The sequence below is a fragment of the Podarcis liolepis genome (genome assembly GCF_965112155.1).
Source record: "Podarcis liolepis genome assembly, chromosome: 8".
Taxonomy (NCBI): Eukaryota; Metazoa; Chordata; class Lepidosauria; order Squamata; family Lacertidae; genus Podarcis; species Podarcis liolepis.
Window position 1 is genome coordinate 88534627 of NC_139560.1, and position 18753 is coordinate 88553379.

At 43.6% G+C, this 18753-nt stretch overlaps 1 long non-coding RNA gene across 1 annotated transcript in view; it reads right to left on the minus strand.

Annotated features, from left to right (window-relative positions):
* Window positions 1-3552: 3552 nt before the first annotated feature.
* LOC310714417 overlaps window positions 3553-18753 on the minus strand; it is a 41951-nt gene continuing 26750 nt past the window's right edge. The window contains exons 2-5 of the long non-coding RNA XR_014529729.1: window positions 16602-16661; window positions 8946-9054; window positions 8249-8353; window positions 3553-5263 (exon numbers count right to left, since the gene is read on the minus strand). This is a non-coding gene — a long non-coding RNA (uncharacterized lncRNA). The remainder of the gene's footprint in view (window positions 5264-8248; window positions 8354-8945; window positions 9055-16601; window positions 16662-18753) is intronic.

Consider the following 18753-nt stretch of genomic DNA (forward strand, 5'->3'; position numbering starts at 1 on the left):
AGTCAAAGTGCAAAATGCAATGGTACTTGTCTGTACCAACAGAGCTCTATGTTTCCCAAAGCTCTGAGCACATGCGCTTTGCAAGAAGTGAGGTGATCCAAAATACCACTTGTGGGCATTGAAAAGATACTTACCATTTCTGCTGAAAATTCATGAGCTGCTATTACAAACCATCTGCCCGCAGGGCACCCAAGAATGACTCCCATCTTTTGAGCTGTGTTACAGCAGGTTCCTGTCTTTGAGTGAAAGCACCATTGAACCCAATGAAACTTACTTCAGACTAAACATGCATAAGAGATTGGGTTTTGAGCCTTTGATTTGGTCTATGATTCTTTGAGGCACCTTCTGTTTTTGCTTTCTCCAGTGTTCCCACCATTTCTTAAAAGAACAGCCTCCTATTCAATATCTCCTCCCCACTTGTTCCTGGTGTAGATCTTCACTCAACCCTTCTTCCCTGGGGGGTGGGGGTGCTATTGTGTAGTTTGCCACAGGTGCCAGCACTACAAACAATGCTGTATTGTGTTGCTGTTCTAACAAAAGCAGATTTGTCTTTCCATGATCAACAGTAAAATGAATAGAAATCAAATTATAATATTAGCAAATGTTTTTCTTTATTTTAAGCAAAGAAGCCATGTCACCTAAAGGGGGGGGAGACACTTAATATTGTATTGAAGCCATAGCTATTCATATCTAGCGTGCGTGCGTGCGTGCGTGCGTGTGTGTATCTCAAATGCTTCCACCAGCATACAAAGTCATTGTGGACTACTGTATTTGAACAGTGATCAAAACATTGTTCAGACCCAATGTGTAAGGTAAAGATTTTCACCAGGAACTCCCAACCTTGCAGCCTGGGCTCAAATCAAACTTGGACACAAGCAAAGACCCTCCCCCAAGGAAGAAGTTGTTATTAAACTGCTGAAACAACCTTGGGGCATGAAATTTTGCACTTTGGGGCTCTGCTCGTTCTGGTCATGAGCACAAAGCAGGTCACCTTTCACGGGCATTCCCATTTAGTTTCTGAAACATCATTCAGTTGCCAGGTCTGTGGTTCAAGTAGCAACTAAGAACAACAACAAAACCACACTGGGAAATGGAAGGTGAAGGAGCCGCCTTGCAAGTCGTGGTTCATGCCTATTGTTGCTTTGGAGGCCCCTTGATTCTGCTTTGAAGTCCTTCAGGCAGACGCCTTGCCTACTTTCTACAAAGCCTGAAGGTCATGATTTAGGCACGGAACAAATTGTTCAAAAGCAGTAGAAAGGGTTTGGCAGGTGGGAAGGGAAATTAAATTGCAGAATTTATTGCAAATTGTTTTACAATGGACATTTTCAGTTGTCTTTTATTAACGTATTTGAATTGAAGAAACAATTAGAGCAAAATGGTTGCTGCCTTTGATATCAATGTGGGCTGTTCAACATAAGGTACAGTGTTTCCCAAACATCTGCTAAGTGGGGCACACTTTTTTCTGAGTTAAAATTGGAGGCATGTTTTAGTTGTACTCCTTGAGAGCATTTAAAATATGAGCTCCAATGAGCCCATTTCCACTTGGCTTCCCTATGTGCTGCAAACTGGGCAACCAATGAATCAGAGATGACTGACTGATCCAATATACGCACACCCAGAGCAGTGGCTCCTGCTTTCTTTGCTTTCCCCTGCTCTTCCACGTGTCCTATTTTGTTATTCTGTAAATGACGTTTCTGCAACATAAGTTTTCTGCACACCTCAGTATGCAGAGGTATTTGCAATCCCATAAATTGGCAGGTGAAATATGCAGATAAAAGGAACCATCAGCTGCAATCCATGACACATGTTCCAGGAAGAAACGCCCAATGAACATAACGCAACTTACTTCCAAGTAGACATGACTAGGGTTGCACAGTGAGTTTCTTTCCTTGATGTAACTCTTTATGCCCTGGGAAGTTGAACTGACAGAGAGGCGTGGCATGGCAAAAAAATGAAATGTGAATTTAATCATGGGAAAGAGTACCTCCAGAGAAACAGGCATCATCTATAGCTCCACAAACAGTGAAGCCAGTCTGGACTTTGCATAGCACAGCATTTTGTTATGGGTGTGCTGTGCCTCTAGGTCTTTTAGTCCCCTTTAATCCCAAAATGTTAATTGACCAGACATTCTCTCCAACCCATCAAAGGCTGGGATAAACCAAGCTTTCTCTTTATATGACAGACATCCCTAGCAGTTCAATTATAGAAGGTAACCTACAGGAGAAAAAATACTGCCAGCATAATTTCCTTGAAAAATGAGGGAGGGCTGGTTATTCATTTTAGATATAAAAACAATGACTTTGAGCTACTTGAAAAGAGGTCACGTGGGACAGATGCTTCAACAAGCACTCTAATCAGAAATGCCAGATTATCTGACATTTTGGAAGGTAACTATTGCCATTTTTAGACTAGGAATTAAGTCAGACTTATTCTTGGCTGCATATTAGTGGGGTGCGGTTGTTCTGCACCACTGCATTTTTAATGAAGGTGCAGAACGGAAGGGAACTGCAGAGTGGTAAGCACAAGAAGAAGATATATTAAAGAGGGTTTGGTGGGGTGGGGAACTGGAAGCGGGGAGGGGAGCAGAGATCAGGAGACATATACTGGAGCAGAATAACCTCTGGGACGCAGAAAAATTAGCGGGGTAGTTGAGAAATGGTGACACAGACAGACCTGTGGAGAATTGGTGGGGTAGAGACTTGGTCCAGAGGGACACAAAGGAAAGAGGGCAAAGGCTGTGAAGCACAGAGAAGAGACCAGGCATTATGGGATGGGAAGAGAAGGAGGGATGGCTAAGCAGAAAAGGAGGGCAGGCAAACATTTTGTGAAGTAGTGCAGAGAAGGAATCAAGTGCATGCTTTAGGGTGCAGAAAGATAAAGAGGGGTAGCAGAATGGTTTAAAAGAAAACACAGAGGAAACACTGCATTTTTAAAAAGGCTTTCCAGCACTTAAAATATTTTATTTGTTTCATTCACAAATGTATACCCTGCTTTCTCTCTCCACAAAGGGGTTGCTTCAACCAGTGTACATATAAAAAGCAGGCATATAAGCTCCAATGATCCAACCAGCCCTCTCAAGTTAGCTAAAGTGCGGATGTGACTCTCTGGGTGATCTGAGCTGGGTGCTACTGCAAGTGCAATAAGCCATTCTTATGGCTCCAGAATAGGGGACGCGGGTGGTGCTGTGGGTAAAACCTCAGCACCTAGGGCTTGCCGATCGCATGGTCGGCGGATCGAATCCCCGCGGCGGGGTGAGCTCCCATCTTTCGGTCCCAGCTCCTGCCCACCTAGCAGTTCGAAAGCACCCCTAAGTGCAAGCAGATGAATAGGTACCGCTTTATAGCGGGAAGGTAAACGGCGTTTCCGTGTGCTGCGCTAGCGCTGGCTTGCCAGAGCAGCTTCGTCACGCTGGCCACGTGACCCAGAAGTGTCTCCGGACAGTGCTGACCCCTGGCCTCTTAAGTGAGATGGGCGCACAACCCTAGAGTCGGACACAACTGGCCCGTACGGGCAGGGGTACCTTTACCTTTACCTTTTATGGCTCCAGAATATGCTTCCTCCCAAGGAGGAGAGCAGGAAGCTGTCACAGAGCAGTAATCTGATGATGAAATAGTAGTAGCATGATTCCTTGTGGATCACAAGGACCTTGAGGAAAATCAGCCTTTACCACTCATGAGCCTTGCAGTCTCGCCCACAGTGGAAAAGCCCAGATCCTGCATTATATGGTCAACTGAAGAGACTGTCATACACACTCCTAATACCTTATCCCTTTGTGTTGAATTATAATTGCAGGGTGGTGCTTTGGGAGCTAATCTGGGCTGAACAGTGCGAGTGTAATCTAGGACTACAGCAAACACTTCACAGCTGCCTGAAGATGGCAAATTCAGGGAGCAGCCAGCTTGTTGCCTTGTCCTGGGGTATTAGGAACCCCAAACCAGTTCATGTGATGCAGAGGTGATTTCCTTAGCAGTGAGCTGCAGAAACATCTGCTTTTCTGTTTATTTAACATTTTAATGTGTGGTGGCAGGCTGCTCCTATCTCCATTCCAACACTTTGAAATGAAACCGTGGCCATGTTCCTCCACTCCCCGTTATTTCCGCTCTCCCAGAGGATGCCATCTGCTGCTAAGGTCATGCATCTCCCTTGCTCCACCTGAACCAGAAAATCAGTTGAGGCCAGCAGCACTTGCAATGGCCACCTACCCCTGTTTTGGAGGAGGGGGAAGTAGAGTCAAAGTTCTGCAGCAAATGCCAGCGCTTTTTAAAGTGCCCCCAACCTAAGTGTTCTCTGTAGAGAAAGTATTTTCAAACTTCCCCTCTTCAGAGAACCCTTTCCATACTGACTTGCCTGCTGAAGAACCCCCAACGCATCTGTCCTGTGCTGCCCAGGATTTGGGCTAACATTCTTAAGCACGATTCTTGTGAGATATTGGCCAGGCCTGTTATCCATGATGACTGAAACCTAGAACACACCCCCATCTCCTCCAAAGCTGCAGTTTGTGAGGGCAGATTAGTAGGGGTGGGCAAGCAGTTATTAAGGGAAGATTGTCGTTACAGGTCTTTTGATTTAACAGACCTCTAAAAGCTTACACACTTGATCACAAGATGCAGTGCGCAGGTCCTGGCCCACTCAAATATTTTAATGGGGGGGGGGGCAAAGGCACTTGGCCCCAAGGAGTTGGCTCCAATGCCCCTCAAAAACATAGTTTGGAAACCACTGCTTTATTCCACATGCTTTATTCACAAGGCTCTGTACCCCAAAGAGGCAGAAGGATACATGAAGGTATGTCATTTTGCTTACAGTATAAAACAGACTGTCAGCCTCTGTTAAGGAAACCTTTCATGGCTCTAAACGCACAGCCTCATCCACTGGCTCTCTACCATTCTCTTCAAGGCTCACAGTTGGAGACCCTTGAAGAGTTGAGTTCCTGACCCAGAAAGGGCCACCTTGCCCAACCGTTAAGGCAGGGCAGCCTTCTGCCTGTCAGAGGTAGAAGAGAGTTGCAATGGAGGCTATAAATAACTTGCCTAAGGGTCATGTAAAGGCTTGTGCGCTGGAATTGCACTTGCATCCTCAAAGACAATGGGGCCGTTGCGGTTGATTCCATTGTGCTGGATCAAACCCAAAAGCCTGTGATCACAGACAAGCTTTGAACCTTTTATTTTCTCTGAAGTCCCAGGTGCTTCATCTGGAAGTCACGTGTCTTTTAAGAGATCTGAATGCATTTATTCCATCAACTGTGTTTGTGAATGAGCACCTAGAGCTGGCAAGAAACAGTACAGGTTTGTTTTCATGAAAGCACCAACATTTTCAATTACTTTATTCATTTTCTTCAGTATCATTGCCACCCAGTGTAAGAGGGCAATAAAGTCCACAGCACTTTTTTGTTCCTGAGGCTTCAGTAGTGGAGATGGTGTTAATTCTTTTCTTTGCATTCTCATTACAAAGCTTGTCAACAAGCCAACTACCAAAACCACAATTGTGACTGTTTGTTTGTCCCCCAGGTTAATAGAAATGGGTTAAAATGGAGCAAGAAGAATTTTAATCATATTTCATATCCACAGACTGAAGGATTCTAATGGGACAATAGTGTTGTGTCAGTAGGGGTTGCTTCACTCTCAATTAGCTTAATTCACATTTGAAAAATGAGTGGGGCATAAGAAATGTTTTCAAGGAAGTGTCATTTCCACCTGCTGGATCCAGCTGATCTTTTCCCTCTCACTCTCTGCCCTCCCTCTTGATCCGGCCCTCTCATCCCATTCCCTCCGACCTTTGTCCTTTCAACCATTCCCTCTCCTGCAGCCCATCTCCCCTTGAGTTTGCCATTCTCTCTCGTTTGGATCCCCATTCCAGCCTTCTCCTTGTTTTGCAGTTTGTGTGGGAAACTCTTTTAGACTGGCCCAAAAACCAGAACATCCAGCTTGTCTTTCTAGGAGCTGCACAAACTTGTTCTATGTTGCACCATCCGAGAGAAACCAAAGATCTTTCCTTCCTGAAGAAGGGGAAGGGCTATAACATGGAAGTGGTATTTGGTGCAGTGGAAAAGAAAAGGAAGATGGCAGGTCTTTCTGGTGATTCCTCTTCCCAGGCTGCACATAAATCTGTGCATTGACTAGGTAAAAGGTAAAGGACTCCTGGATAGTTAAGTCTGTCAAACTTGACTATGGAGCTGCAGCGCTCATCTCACTTCAGGCCAAGGAAGCCGGTGTTTGTCCACAGACAGATCCGGGTCATGTGGCCAGCAGGACTAAACCACTTCTGGTGGAATGGAACACCATGATGGAAGCCATGGAAACGCTGTTTACCTTCCCATTACAGCAGTACCTATTTATCTACTCACACTGATATGCTTTCGAACTGCTACGTTGGCAGGAACTGGAACAGAACAACGGGAGCTCACCCCGTCACGGGGATTCGAACCCTTCTAAAACATACATAAGAGATTTGGGCTGTTCAGTGTCACAGGAGGTTTTAAGAAGGAATCACACCACTAGACATTTTGAGCATGAATTTGATGTAAAGATAGAGTAGAATTTAAAAAATAATAATATAAATAAGAAGCTTACTCTCCTCATGCCTCAGTAAATAAGCAAGTTTTGCCTTGTCATCAAGTAGCTCTTTAGAATGATACAGCTGACATACCGGTCACATGATTCATGGCTTTATTTTCTACCTAACACTCTATCAAAAATATAAATGTGCTGATACAGGTATCCTTCCTTATATTCAGGGCTTATAAATAAGCATGATCTTGTCATGACAGGATTAGAAGGCACACAGACTTCTCATAACTTTTTACATAAGTATCTATAAGGGCTGAGGCAGAGGGGACAATTTCTATATTCCATCACAGGGTTGAAAGGCACCTCTCCTTTCAGTGATTTCTGACGTTTACTGTGAAAGGGCAGATAAGTATTCACTTATTCCAATGATATCAGCATGGAGCAAAATATGATTGGTTATGTTGCTCTGTTTCATCATCATCTTCACCATGTGATCTCTCCTTTTCTAGAATGGTGACCTGAGAAATGTCAGGTGAGAATTCAACCTATGTGCTACCACCAAACTCTGACTAAAGAAATGAAGAAACTGCAAGAAGACTAGCCATATCAGCCAAGGAAAATCTCCTGCATAAACAGGCCTCAGCTGGTCAGGTGATACTTCCTAACTATTAAAAAACAGCTTCCAAATCAGATTGCCCCTCCAGCCTGAGCAGAGGTGCCAACTCTAAGAGGCCCCCAATGTTGAGAGCAATCTGTTGCAGAGGAGGCCTATCGCAGAGCCTGGTGGCCCTTCCTCTTCCTCCTCCTGCCATGGAAGGGAAGGAGGGGAGAAGCAGCCCTGGGCTGGTGGTGGTGGCAGGAGGAGGAGGAGGAGGAGGAAACTGAGCACCAGAGAAGACAAGCCGCCAACCACTGAAGCCATACTGCCCCCTGGCTTCTCCAGCACCTCTGCGTCCCTGCACCATGTGTGTGTCATCGCGCACACGCATGCCCCCCATCTTTTTCTCAAGTTGCCATTTGTGAATTTGAGACACTAGACAAAGGGAGCCCCTTTTCAGTTTGCAACATGGAAAACAAGGGAGCCGGCCATGGAGGAAGATCACTCTTTTCTTCCATGGGAAATTTGCTGTGCTTCTGTGCTATGCGCTGAGAAAGGGGTACCTTTATAATCAGGCAGCATTAAAGTCAAATATGTGTATGCATGAGAGAGAATGTGATGTGTCTATGTATATGTTAACAGGGGGTGTAAATTGAACATTTAATAGTCATAGCAATGAGCCATTGTATGAATTCACCAAGCCTCATGGGGAATGTGCACTTAGTGTGCCCATGAACATTTCCTGGTCAATATACATAAAGTGTTGTGGAATATGCATAGCTTGACTGAATTTTGTACATGCTCTGGGTAATGTAGAGTGTCCATTCAGTATGTACGGTCTCAAAGAAACATGACTTTTTTCTAGCTATAGTTCAGAATTGTGCTTTCTAGAGCAATGTGGGTTCCATCTTCAAGTTAGATATACATTTTCTCACAACCACTGTGACATTTCTCATGTGTAAGGAATGCAGATAAAGCCCTCTATGGCACATGGTGCATCATCTAAAACCAAAGTCTTGCTTCAGGACTATTGTTTTTACTCATATGCAATGGTGGAAATATAACTGAGCATTCCATCAGCAAAGCCGCATTTGATTACAGTGTGCTGCAAACATTCTCTCTCAGAAATCACATTGACGTTGCATACCTTTGCTAAGTTCAAAAGTCAGGTGTGCTAAGAATGGTACTCAAGACTTGGCCTCTTGCTGCAGTCCTTGACTGTGGAGCCAGCAATGCCACTTCAGCTTACTTCCTAAAACAGAAAAGGCACATTATATCATAAGAAAGTACAGGGGAACCCTTTTTTGGCAGTAGATTTGAAGAAATTGAAAGTATAAATGCCCCATTAAAAAAGCAAAGATACCCCCCACACACACACACCAATCAGGAGTTTAATCTGCTAGCTGATGGAGGCGTGGCATTGGTAATGAAGCCTCTGGCAGTAACATAATAGATAATATTTATTGCGGCCATAGGCCCATACAGGTAAAAACCACACATAAGTGACAGCTTGTGCCGTGGGGGAAAAAAAAACAAAAAACAAAAAACAGTCGCGAAAGCACCACTATAACAATAAAATACTATAAGATGGAAACCTCTGGCAGTAACTGATTGGCTGAACTTCTCCAATCCTTAGATGATCAGAGTAGAGAGAAAGCTCTAAGGGAAAAGAGGTACAGGAGTGCCAACCTGGCCCCACAACTGTGGGTGCCGGGGGCCATGGGTGCCCAGCCTCTTCATGGGGAACTTTGTGGGTGCTCAGGCACACAGGCCCTCAGGGAGCTGGCACCTATGAAGGGGTAGAAGAAGTCAGTACCTTATTTCAGATGTAACTCTTCACTCACCCCTTCTTTCCTGGCCAGGGAAGGGGGCACCATTTTGTGGTTTGCCCCAGGTGCCAAAACGTCTTCGGCCAGCCCTGGGCAACAGTATCATGAGCTGCGGCAGGAACATCTTATGGAGTGAAGAAAGGAGACAGAAGAACATGTGCTTCTCTAAGCTTCTAATACCCCTTAGCCATTAAGGGAAGGGAGCTAGGAGCATTGCAGTTGATACAGCCTGAGTGTGGTTTTTCTCATTAACAGCACCTGGTAATCTGAAGAAGGTTGTTAAAGAGGCTGCTCATCTCCCTGGCTGCAAGAATCCTCTTGGATTAGCAGGATATTAATACTTCTCCCGTGTCAGGATATGTTTCATGGGATTTGTCGTTACCCACATTTAACTCTGATCTTATTATTGAATGATATAGATTGTGTGGTATACAGATATTGTAAAATTAAACGCATATAAAACATCCACACCATAATTTAAAGCCCATGGCTTCCCCCCAAGAATCCTGTGAACTGTTGCTTGCTCCCCTCCACAGCGCTGCAGCACCCTTGACAAACTACAGTTCCCATTATCCTTTGGGCGAAGCTACATACTTCAAAGGTGCGGTGTGGATAGCCATGGATTCTGTGCCCAGTCCTGCCTATGCTAGCATGGAGCTGAAGCCAGCATTCCAGAGGCCAGTCTGGCATGTTGACTATGCAGGGTGAGGCTGCTTTATATCTTCAGGAAGTGAGGGGGGCAAGGCGAGTTTCCTGCCAAACCTGTTGATGTCCTTTCTATTAGGAGGGTTTCTTCCAGCCCCGCGCTCCAATCCTTTTAGAGCTTATATGGGTTTTATCTAGTTTAACCCGAGTGGAAATCCCGATTAAAACCCTATCCTGATCATGTTTATTAAACATACACTTGGCGTAAGTGTCACCCCTAATTTAAACGCTGCATAACTGTATTTGCTCCTTTAATTCAATCATTAGGGACTCAGCAGTCTCTCGTTGCCTCCTGTTTTGGAAATTAGCATCATAAGTAACTACCTATAAAGATCATCCAGCAATCATTATGTCTGGTTAATTAAATGCCAGAAGATAGTTCTGCTTATTCTTCCTGAGAAAGTTCAGCAGCCTTTCTGAAGCTGATTTGCTTCTGAGGAGGAAAGAGTCGGTTTTTTAAAAAACTGCAAAAATTCATATTAGATGCTGCCATTGGTTCATCACTACGGTTAGTATTTTAACTTGCAAAATACTATCGCAATACACACCACAGAATCATAGCATTGTAGAGTTGGGAAATACGCCCAAGGGTCTCTAGTCCAGCCCCCTGCAATGCAGAAATCTCAACTAAAGCATCCATGGTAGATGGCCATCCGACCTCATTTTGTTAGTTTTGGCCCAGTTCTCCAATCTGTTAATAACATCTTGAATCCTGATTCTGCCTCTATGGCATTGTTACTTCTCCCCCCAGTTTGGTGTCATCTGCAAATCTGATGCGCATCCCCTCAATTCCTTTATCCAAGTCATTTATAAAGACGTTGAACAGCAACACCCAGGACAGAATCCTACATCACCCCACTTGCCACTTTTCCCCAGGATAACGAGGAACCTTAGTGAGTCCTCTTTGGGGGTCAGTCAGTCAACCAGCTACAAACCCACCTGACAGTGACCTGGTCCAACCCACATTTTACCAGCTTCTCTTCAAGGTTATCATGGGGAACTTTGTCAAAAGCCTTAGTGAAATCAAGATATACTACATCCACAGCCTTCCTCTGATCCACCAAGCTTGTAACTCTAGTTTTCAAAAAGAAATAAGATTCGTCCAGCATGACCATCATGGCAGATAACCTCTATGCTGCAGGGATGTGGGAGCATACATGTGAGGCAGTATATATATTGCACTCCCCATGGAGTGTCTCTCAATGAATGCTGGACCTTGCATTATCAGCTATGAAGTGTGGGCAATGACTATGGGCCCTTCTACTAGTTAGAAGAGCAGGTTTTGACACAGTTTTGCCAAACTGAGATAATTTCGTCTCATGAAACTTATAGGGAACCACTAGGAATGAGGGCTGGCCTTAGCATAGACATCTAGGGTCATCTTTCTTGGTCATGGTAGAGTGACTAGTATATCTAATATGGTCTCCCATCCAGGCACTTGCAAGATTAAAGTCACGTAACTTTAGCAGGGTTGCTACACCATATCCCTAGAGAGCATGACCTCAGACTGATTGAGGGATTGCATATTGTTATGAATTGGGCTATATGCTTGAGTCCTCTTCTTGGATTCAGCACAGATTCAGTTCTAGAATAGCCAGGCTACTTTCCTGGTGAGGTAACATCCCTCTAAGTATGGGCCATTACGGTAACAAAGGAAGTGGCTCTGTGCCAGGCCTCCCTCAACTCGCTGGTAGTTAGCAAGAAAAAGGCCAGAGTTGAGAGTTGAGTTACAGTATTTGTGCTCAAAGTTAGGAGCTGGCAGGCTGCAGGCTGGGCAGCTGGAGACAGAACCACGCCTGATTTCTGATGGAATCCAAGGCTGCGGCTATGAGAGAAGCAAGACCCACTTCGGGTGTTGATGTTGTGAGCTCCTCCATCGTAGGTTGCACTATTGTGTAAATAAACCATATATCATAAAGACACCACAGTCTCTGCTGTCCCTCATTCTCAAGAAAACCAAACATTTATAGTACAATTCATAATTGCAAACATAATTTGGACATAATGCCACCAAATCAGACCATTAGTCTATCTAGCCTGGTGCTGTCTACGCGGGCTGAGCCCCCTCCACACGTCCGTTTGTCCTGTGATTTCAAGTGATTTTAAGTCATGGGTCTGAGGGGGTTTGCTTTTTGTTAAAACATGTATATGCAACCCTTCATCCTATTTGGATTTCAGAGTGGTGTACAGTGTAGATAAATACAATAAAACAGAATTCTTAGAAGCAAATGAAGATTTGCACAGATAAAAATGCCTAGTCAAATAAAAATGCCTTTGGCTGGCACCAAAGAGATTATTGTGACACTGGTGCTGAATAAGCACACACTCTCTACTGGGAGAAGGTATAATTATTCAAAATAATATATAAAGAGAGACACAGCAAGATAATGGATATGCAATATATGCCGCTGTTTGTTGGTGTTTTTTGCTGGTAAAATCAATTTAATCTTCTTGGTTTTGGAAATAATGCCCAATCCCATGTACTTCCACTACACTTGATTAAATAAAATAAAAATAAAATAAAAAATTCCTTCCAGTAGCACCTTAGAGACCAACTAAGTTTGTCATTGGCATGAGCTTTCGTGTGCATGAACACTTCTTCAGCTGAATTTTGTTTGTTTGTTTGTTTGTTTCAACTATGGCAGACCAACATGGCTACCTACCTGAATCTTGATTAAATAATTTGCGATGCCACCATCATCCCAAAACAAATATGGTGCCTTCAAGGGACTCCTTCCTCCCTTATGGTAGAGCTACATATTACTCAAGACAGAATTACAAGCCTGGTAGATGAAGGGAACGCAGTGGATGTAGCCTACCTTGATTTCAGCAAGGCATTCGACAAGGTGCCCCATGATATTCTTGTAAAGAAGCTGGTAAAATGCGGTCTTGACTATGCTACCACTCAGTGGATTTGTAACTGGCTGACTGACCGAACCCAAAGGGTGCTCATCAATGGTTCCTCTTCATCCTGGAGAAGAGTGACTAGTGGGGTGCCACAGGGTTCCGTCTTGGGCCCAGTCTTATTCAACATCTTTATCAACGACTTGGATGATGGACTCAAGGGCATCCTGATCAAATTTGCAGATGACACCAAACTGGGAGGGGTGGCTAACACCCCAGAGGACAGGAACACACTTCAAAACGACCTTGACAGATTAGAGAACTGGGCCAAAACAAACAAGATGAATTTTAACAGGGAGAAATGTAAAGTATTGCACTTGGGCAAAAAAAATGAGAGGCACAAATACAAGATGGGTGACACCTGGCTTGAGAGCAGTACATGTGAAAAGGATCTAGGAGTCTTGGTTGACCACAAACTTGACATGAGCCAACAGTGTGACGCGGCAGCTAAAAAAGCCAATGCAATTCTGGGCTGCATCAATAGGAGTATAGCATCTAGATCAAGGGAAGTAATAGTGCCACTGTATTCTGCTCTGGTCAGACCTCACCTGGAGTACTGTGTCCAGTTCTGGGCACCACAGTTCAAGAAGGACACTGACAAACTGGAATGTGTCCAGAGGAGGGCAACCAAAATGGTCAAAGGCCTGGAAACGATGCCTTATGAGGAACGGCTAAGGGAGCTGGGCATGTTTAGCCTGGAGAAGAGGAGGTTAAGGGGTGATATGATAGCCATGTTCAAATATATAAAAGGATGTCACATAGAGGAGGGAGAAAGGTTGTTTTCTGCTGCTCCAGAGAAGCGGACACGGAGCAATGGATCCAAACTACAAGAAAGAAGATTCCACCTAAACATTAGGAAGAACTTCCTGACAGTAAGAGCTGTTTGACAGTGGAATTTGCTGCCAAGGAATGTGGTGGAGTCTCCTACTTTGGAGGTCTTCAAGCAGAGGCTTGACAACCATATGTCAGGAGTGCTCTGATGGTGTTTCCTGCTTGGCAGGGGGTTGGACTCGATGGCCCTTGTGGTCTCTTCCAACTCTATGATTCTATGATTCTAAGACATGGAGCTGTTGCTGAAAATAGCATCCTTATGTCAAGCTCTCCTCCTTTCCCAGATAAGCAGCACATGTTAAGGTTTTGTTATCATTTCAGGTATCCCCGGTCCCCACCAGCAGCAGTTATGATGTGGAGGGGGAGGGGGAAATGGTACCTTGCAGTGACATCACATGAATGATCTGCTATATTAGGAGGGAGAGAAATCCCATTGAAATCCCCCCGCCATAGCAGCCTCATGTTTTGCATAATGTGAAATTCTGTCCTTTAGTGAGAGAAGCAAAGGAACTGACTAACAAGTTTCTACATGTGGATCCCCTTGATGAATGAGAACCGCCTGCTCAGACTGGAGGCGTCTTCAGGACTACTCAGGATGTGGTGACAGAGACAGAGTGGGCAAAGATTTCCAGCCACATTGGAAGTGAGCATCCTGAAACAATGTCTTGATCAGTGTATGGCTATATCTGGGTCAGGGCTGATGTGGGGGTTTTCAAAGCACTTTTAGAGATACTCTTCCCTCCCCCCCGCCAGCCAAGGACCCTATCTCTGTGGGGGTAGCTTGGTGCTCATAGAAGCAGGGGATAACTGGAGATAAACAGGTGCTTTCTTCTTTTTAGAGGCACGTGAGGTCAGCTGTTAAGACACAGCAGAGGACAATAGGAGTTCTTTTGCCTTTCAGCCTTGCCTCCTGACCACCCAGTAGAGGAAAAATCCCTGCAGTTTCAGAGGTTTCGCACTGGAAAAAGTGGTGCGCAAACATTGTGCTTCCTGTAAGGTTACACATTGACTGAGAATGTTCAATTTGTTCACAGTAAATCACTCTCTCGTGTTGCTTTTAAAAAATGCCTTTCTACCTCATTCTACACTCATTCAAGTTTAATTAATCTTCTAACAAGCTATCTAGGATTTAAATTTGGAGGAAGAAGAGCCCTGTGTTTTTCACTGATGTTATGCTGTAAAGCACTGTACATTGGTGATACTACAGAAGTACAGCTTTAAGGTCAAGACATGGAAACCTATACAGCAATCAGCACAAATGCTTCTTATGTTGGTTCACATGAAAGGCAATTTCCCTGGTTTTCATTCCACATAACAGATCATTAGTAGCTTTAGTATTTAAGCACTCCATGCAGATCTGACCAGAAATCAGATACTCAGTGAACTGGAAGTTCTGGACCAAATATAAAAAGCTAACACAGAAGTCAGACCACTTGCACAAGTCCACTAGGGCAAACAGTTCACATGTTACATTTTAAACTGTGGTTAAGAAAATACCAGAAAGAAAATAGCAAAATATGGTAACAACTATCATAATACTCACACGTAACCATTTACATAAATGTAAATGGTTGGGTTTCCCCAATTGTGGGTGGTGTACAGATACTTTCATTACTGTGGAAGAATGTGCCCATATCACACTGCAGGGGCATTTTTCATGAAAAACAGCATATAAATCTTTTAACGTAGGAAAAATATGTAAATGCACACATACCATTCATTCACAAACAGGTGGCACTGTATGTGTACTTGGGACATTTACATTTTTAATACCCCAAAATCAATTCAGTTTTCTATATGTGAACCCTGTGTTTTTTACACAACCCTGTGTCCTCATGTCTATGTATCTGTGATAAGTTATTTTGCATATGTGGAAGCATTATATGTGAGGGATCTATAAAAGTCTGTGTGCATATATAAGCTATCGTGTGGGTGTCTTTTATGTGCTGGCAATTACTGAGCAGGAGGGGGGTCCATTTGACACCCTACGCTGCATGTTTCACACCACATATGATTATTATTCATCAGGAGAATTTTATCTGATTGCCATATAACCACCTCTGAAATCTCTTCGCTTTTTCAATGAAGCACGAAATAGGGCACTGCTGAAAACCCATTACATTCCTATTCAGTATGGTAGACTGGCATTGAAAGTGTTTTCCATCCTACAGACATTTTTTTAGCACTAAACAAAGAAAAATTAACCGGAATCTTGAGGACTTAAACCTGCAGTCTTATGCACATTTCATGAAATGTTCTGCAGAATGGGCCTCATCCAGCCCCAGGTAAACACTGTAAATGGCGGAGACTGTGTACTACTCACTCAAAATCGACAAAATTGATATTGCTTAATTTTGGCTGGAACACTAACTAAGCAATTTTAGTGGGGGATCTGGTTAAAACCTCTCTGTGACTCTTTCCATCTCTCTAAGAAAGCAAAGGAAATGGGAAGTAGCACAAATACGACAAGAAGCTGCAATTTTTTTTTCTTTTTCTTTTACAGAATATAGTTCTCATTTCGGAGTGGGAAAATGAAACCTACATTTCAAAAAAAAAAATAGGACAGGAACTTATGCAGCAAATATATACAGTAAACATGAATGGAGACTTCTGTGAATAAAGCCAGGCCCAAAGTTAGCTGGACTCTCTGCAGCTGTGTTCTTATCTGGCCGAAGGAAGTAGAAGAACAACAAAAGAGGCTAAGAAGCCCTGGCTGATGCATGGGAAAGCCATTGGCCGGCAATTGTGGCTGCCCTTCTGCTGAGCAAATAGTTCAAACTGTTCACTCCCATCTCCCATTCTCTCCCTGGGACATTGTTTGTGTCCTTGCATTTCATTCTGCAAGGAAGATTGCTCTCTGGGCCTATAAGCAAACAGTCCAGAAAAAGAGCCAGCTAGCCGCCTCTTTTCCCTGGAGAACTAGCATTTTTAGTCCCAGCTCCAAGCTGTCAATGAGCTAGAGAGTTAATGTCAGTATCCTGAATTAATTGCTTTAAGCTGCAGCAGCCAAAATGTGTGCCACCAAATGTCCAGAAAATGTTTTTTAATAATGTTTCCTTTCATTTCTGTTTGGGGTTTCTATTGTTGTTTTTGCTCCAAGCATACAGGCCCTCCCTCTCCACTGGAATTGCCTCCCCAACTATAGGTTACGCTGGCTAAAAGCAAAGCACTTATGGTGAATTACAGTGAACGGCTCGCAAGGTATCATCAAATGGAGAGAGCAACACTTACGTGTTCTGGGCTTGCAGCTGCCGTTGTCATCCTATCAGATATTTCACATTAGAGCCTTGACTATAGGAAGAAGGTGATGGATGAGAGAGTTAGGAATAAACAAGAGCATGTTTACATGTAAATATCTTTGAAAATTAACTTCCCAAAATGGTGTGGAAATTACAAAGGGAAAAAAGGCGTATGAATGGTAAATCAATTTATGTTTAAACATGCTATATTTTAAAGTGCTCCCCTGTGCGAATGGCCCTCTTTAAGAGAATGAAATAATAAACCAATTTATATACCAATAGAGAGCTGAGATCCTGAGTGCCGTTGTGTAAATTTTCCCCCTTGACTTTTCATTATCTACCTATGCAAAATCAATCTATATGTATGGGATCAACATACAATTGGAGAGATAAAAGGCGAAATAAAATGTGCTTTGCATATCCCCAAGATAACAGGCACGGTTCCTCATTCTCCTTTGGTTTCCAGGCAGATGCTTCCCCCCCCCCCCACACACACACTTTAAAAAAAAATCAGGTTGTAAAGGTAAAGGAAAATGAGGGGGCTGTGTGGTAAGTGTTTACTTCTTCCCCAGAAATATTGATTCTGTTAAATGAACTATGATTAATAAGTAACCAAGGAAATACCAGGTTAATTTTGCACATAATTTATTGTACTTCAGGAGAGTGAAAGGTATCTCGTATTTTAATTTTACAGGATATGCTGCATGTGTTTTAAAGGAAATTTCGATAAAACACAAAGCAAGGGAATAAATCACTATTAAAAGAGCCCCACCTACTGCAACAAGAGAAGTTCGGCACATGCTTAAGTCACTACGCCTGAAACAGATTTGACATAAATCTGCACAAATATAAGATGGAGAACACCTGGCTTGCCCATAGTACATGTAAAAAGGATCTAGGGGTCTTGATGGACCACAAGCTTAACATGTGTGATACAGCAGCAAAAAAGCTAATACTATTCTAGGCTGCATCAACAGAAGTCTAGTGTCTTGATCAATGGAAGTAATAGTACCACTCTAGTCTGCCTTGATCAAACCACACCTGAAATACTGTGTCCAGTTCTGGGTGCACAATTTAAGAAGGACATTAACAAGCTGGAGCGTGCGCAGAGGAGGACAACTAAGACGATCAAGGGTCTGGAAACCAAGCCTTATGAGGAACGGTTGAGTGAGCTGGGTATGTTCCAACTAAACAACAGGAATAACTTTATGACAGTAAGAGCTGTTCAACAGCGGAATGACTTTTAAACAGAAATTGGATGGCCATCTGTCATGGATGCTTCAGTTGAGATTCCTGCATTGCCGGGGGTTGGGCTAGATGACCCTCCAGGGTCCCTTCCAGCTCTACAATTCTGTGATTCTATTCTGCTAGATTCTGTCCTCTGTTACCTACACACTCACAGCAATGCTGTGTTCTCAGAGGATGGGGAAACACCATAGGTCCATTGTGTTCAGGCTCCTAAATTTCTTGGCCACTTTTGAAGGTCCATTGGGAACAGGAAACACTTATAATCAGTTCTCACGTATATGTTCATGTTTGGTAGTACTGCAGTTGTTGTGTAAAAGAGCATTCACAGATCGAGCACCAGAAAGGAGTGAGTTAAGCTGCAAGGCAGCAAGCATGCAATGGCTAAAAGATACATCAAGAGGTATATAAGCATTTGTGAACTAGGTATATCATTATTTGCCCCTTAGAGTGTGTATGAAAATAATTGATCATGAATTAATTACCTAGTTAACACTCTAGAGTGTGTTTTTAACACGCCCATTCTTACAGATCACTGCTGGGGGAAAGCGGGTTCCTCTCGTTCACAATTCCACAGCACTGAGGTCTGCATCTAGATATGAAGCCTCAAAGTGGAGTCAGTCATCTTGGTCCTTCCCACTCAAACACCATCTTCCCTCTCAGCAGGACAGCATTTCAGGAAGACATGTGCAGCTGGTGGCTCCAGTATTGCAATGTACTCTGGCAATACTATATCACAATACTACATCACTGCTGGGATGTATGAATCAGGCGTGGTACAATCAGAGGGGTTAAAGCATGTTAAAAAGAGAGAGAGACCTTTCAGTTAAGAGGTAGGAACTGTTACATTTGTGTTAAGATGCAAAGGTGAGACCTCATGCATGTAGCCAAAGCTCCAC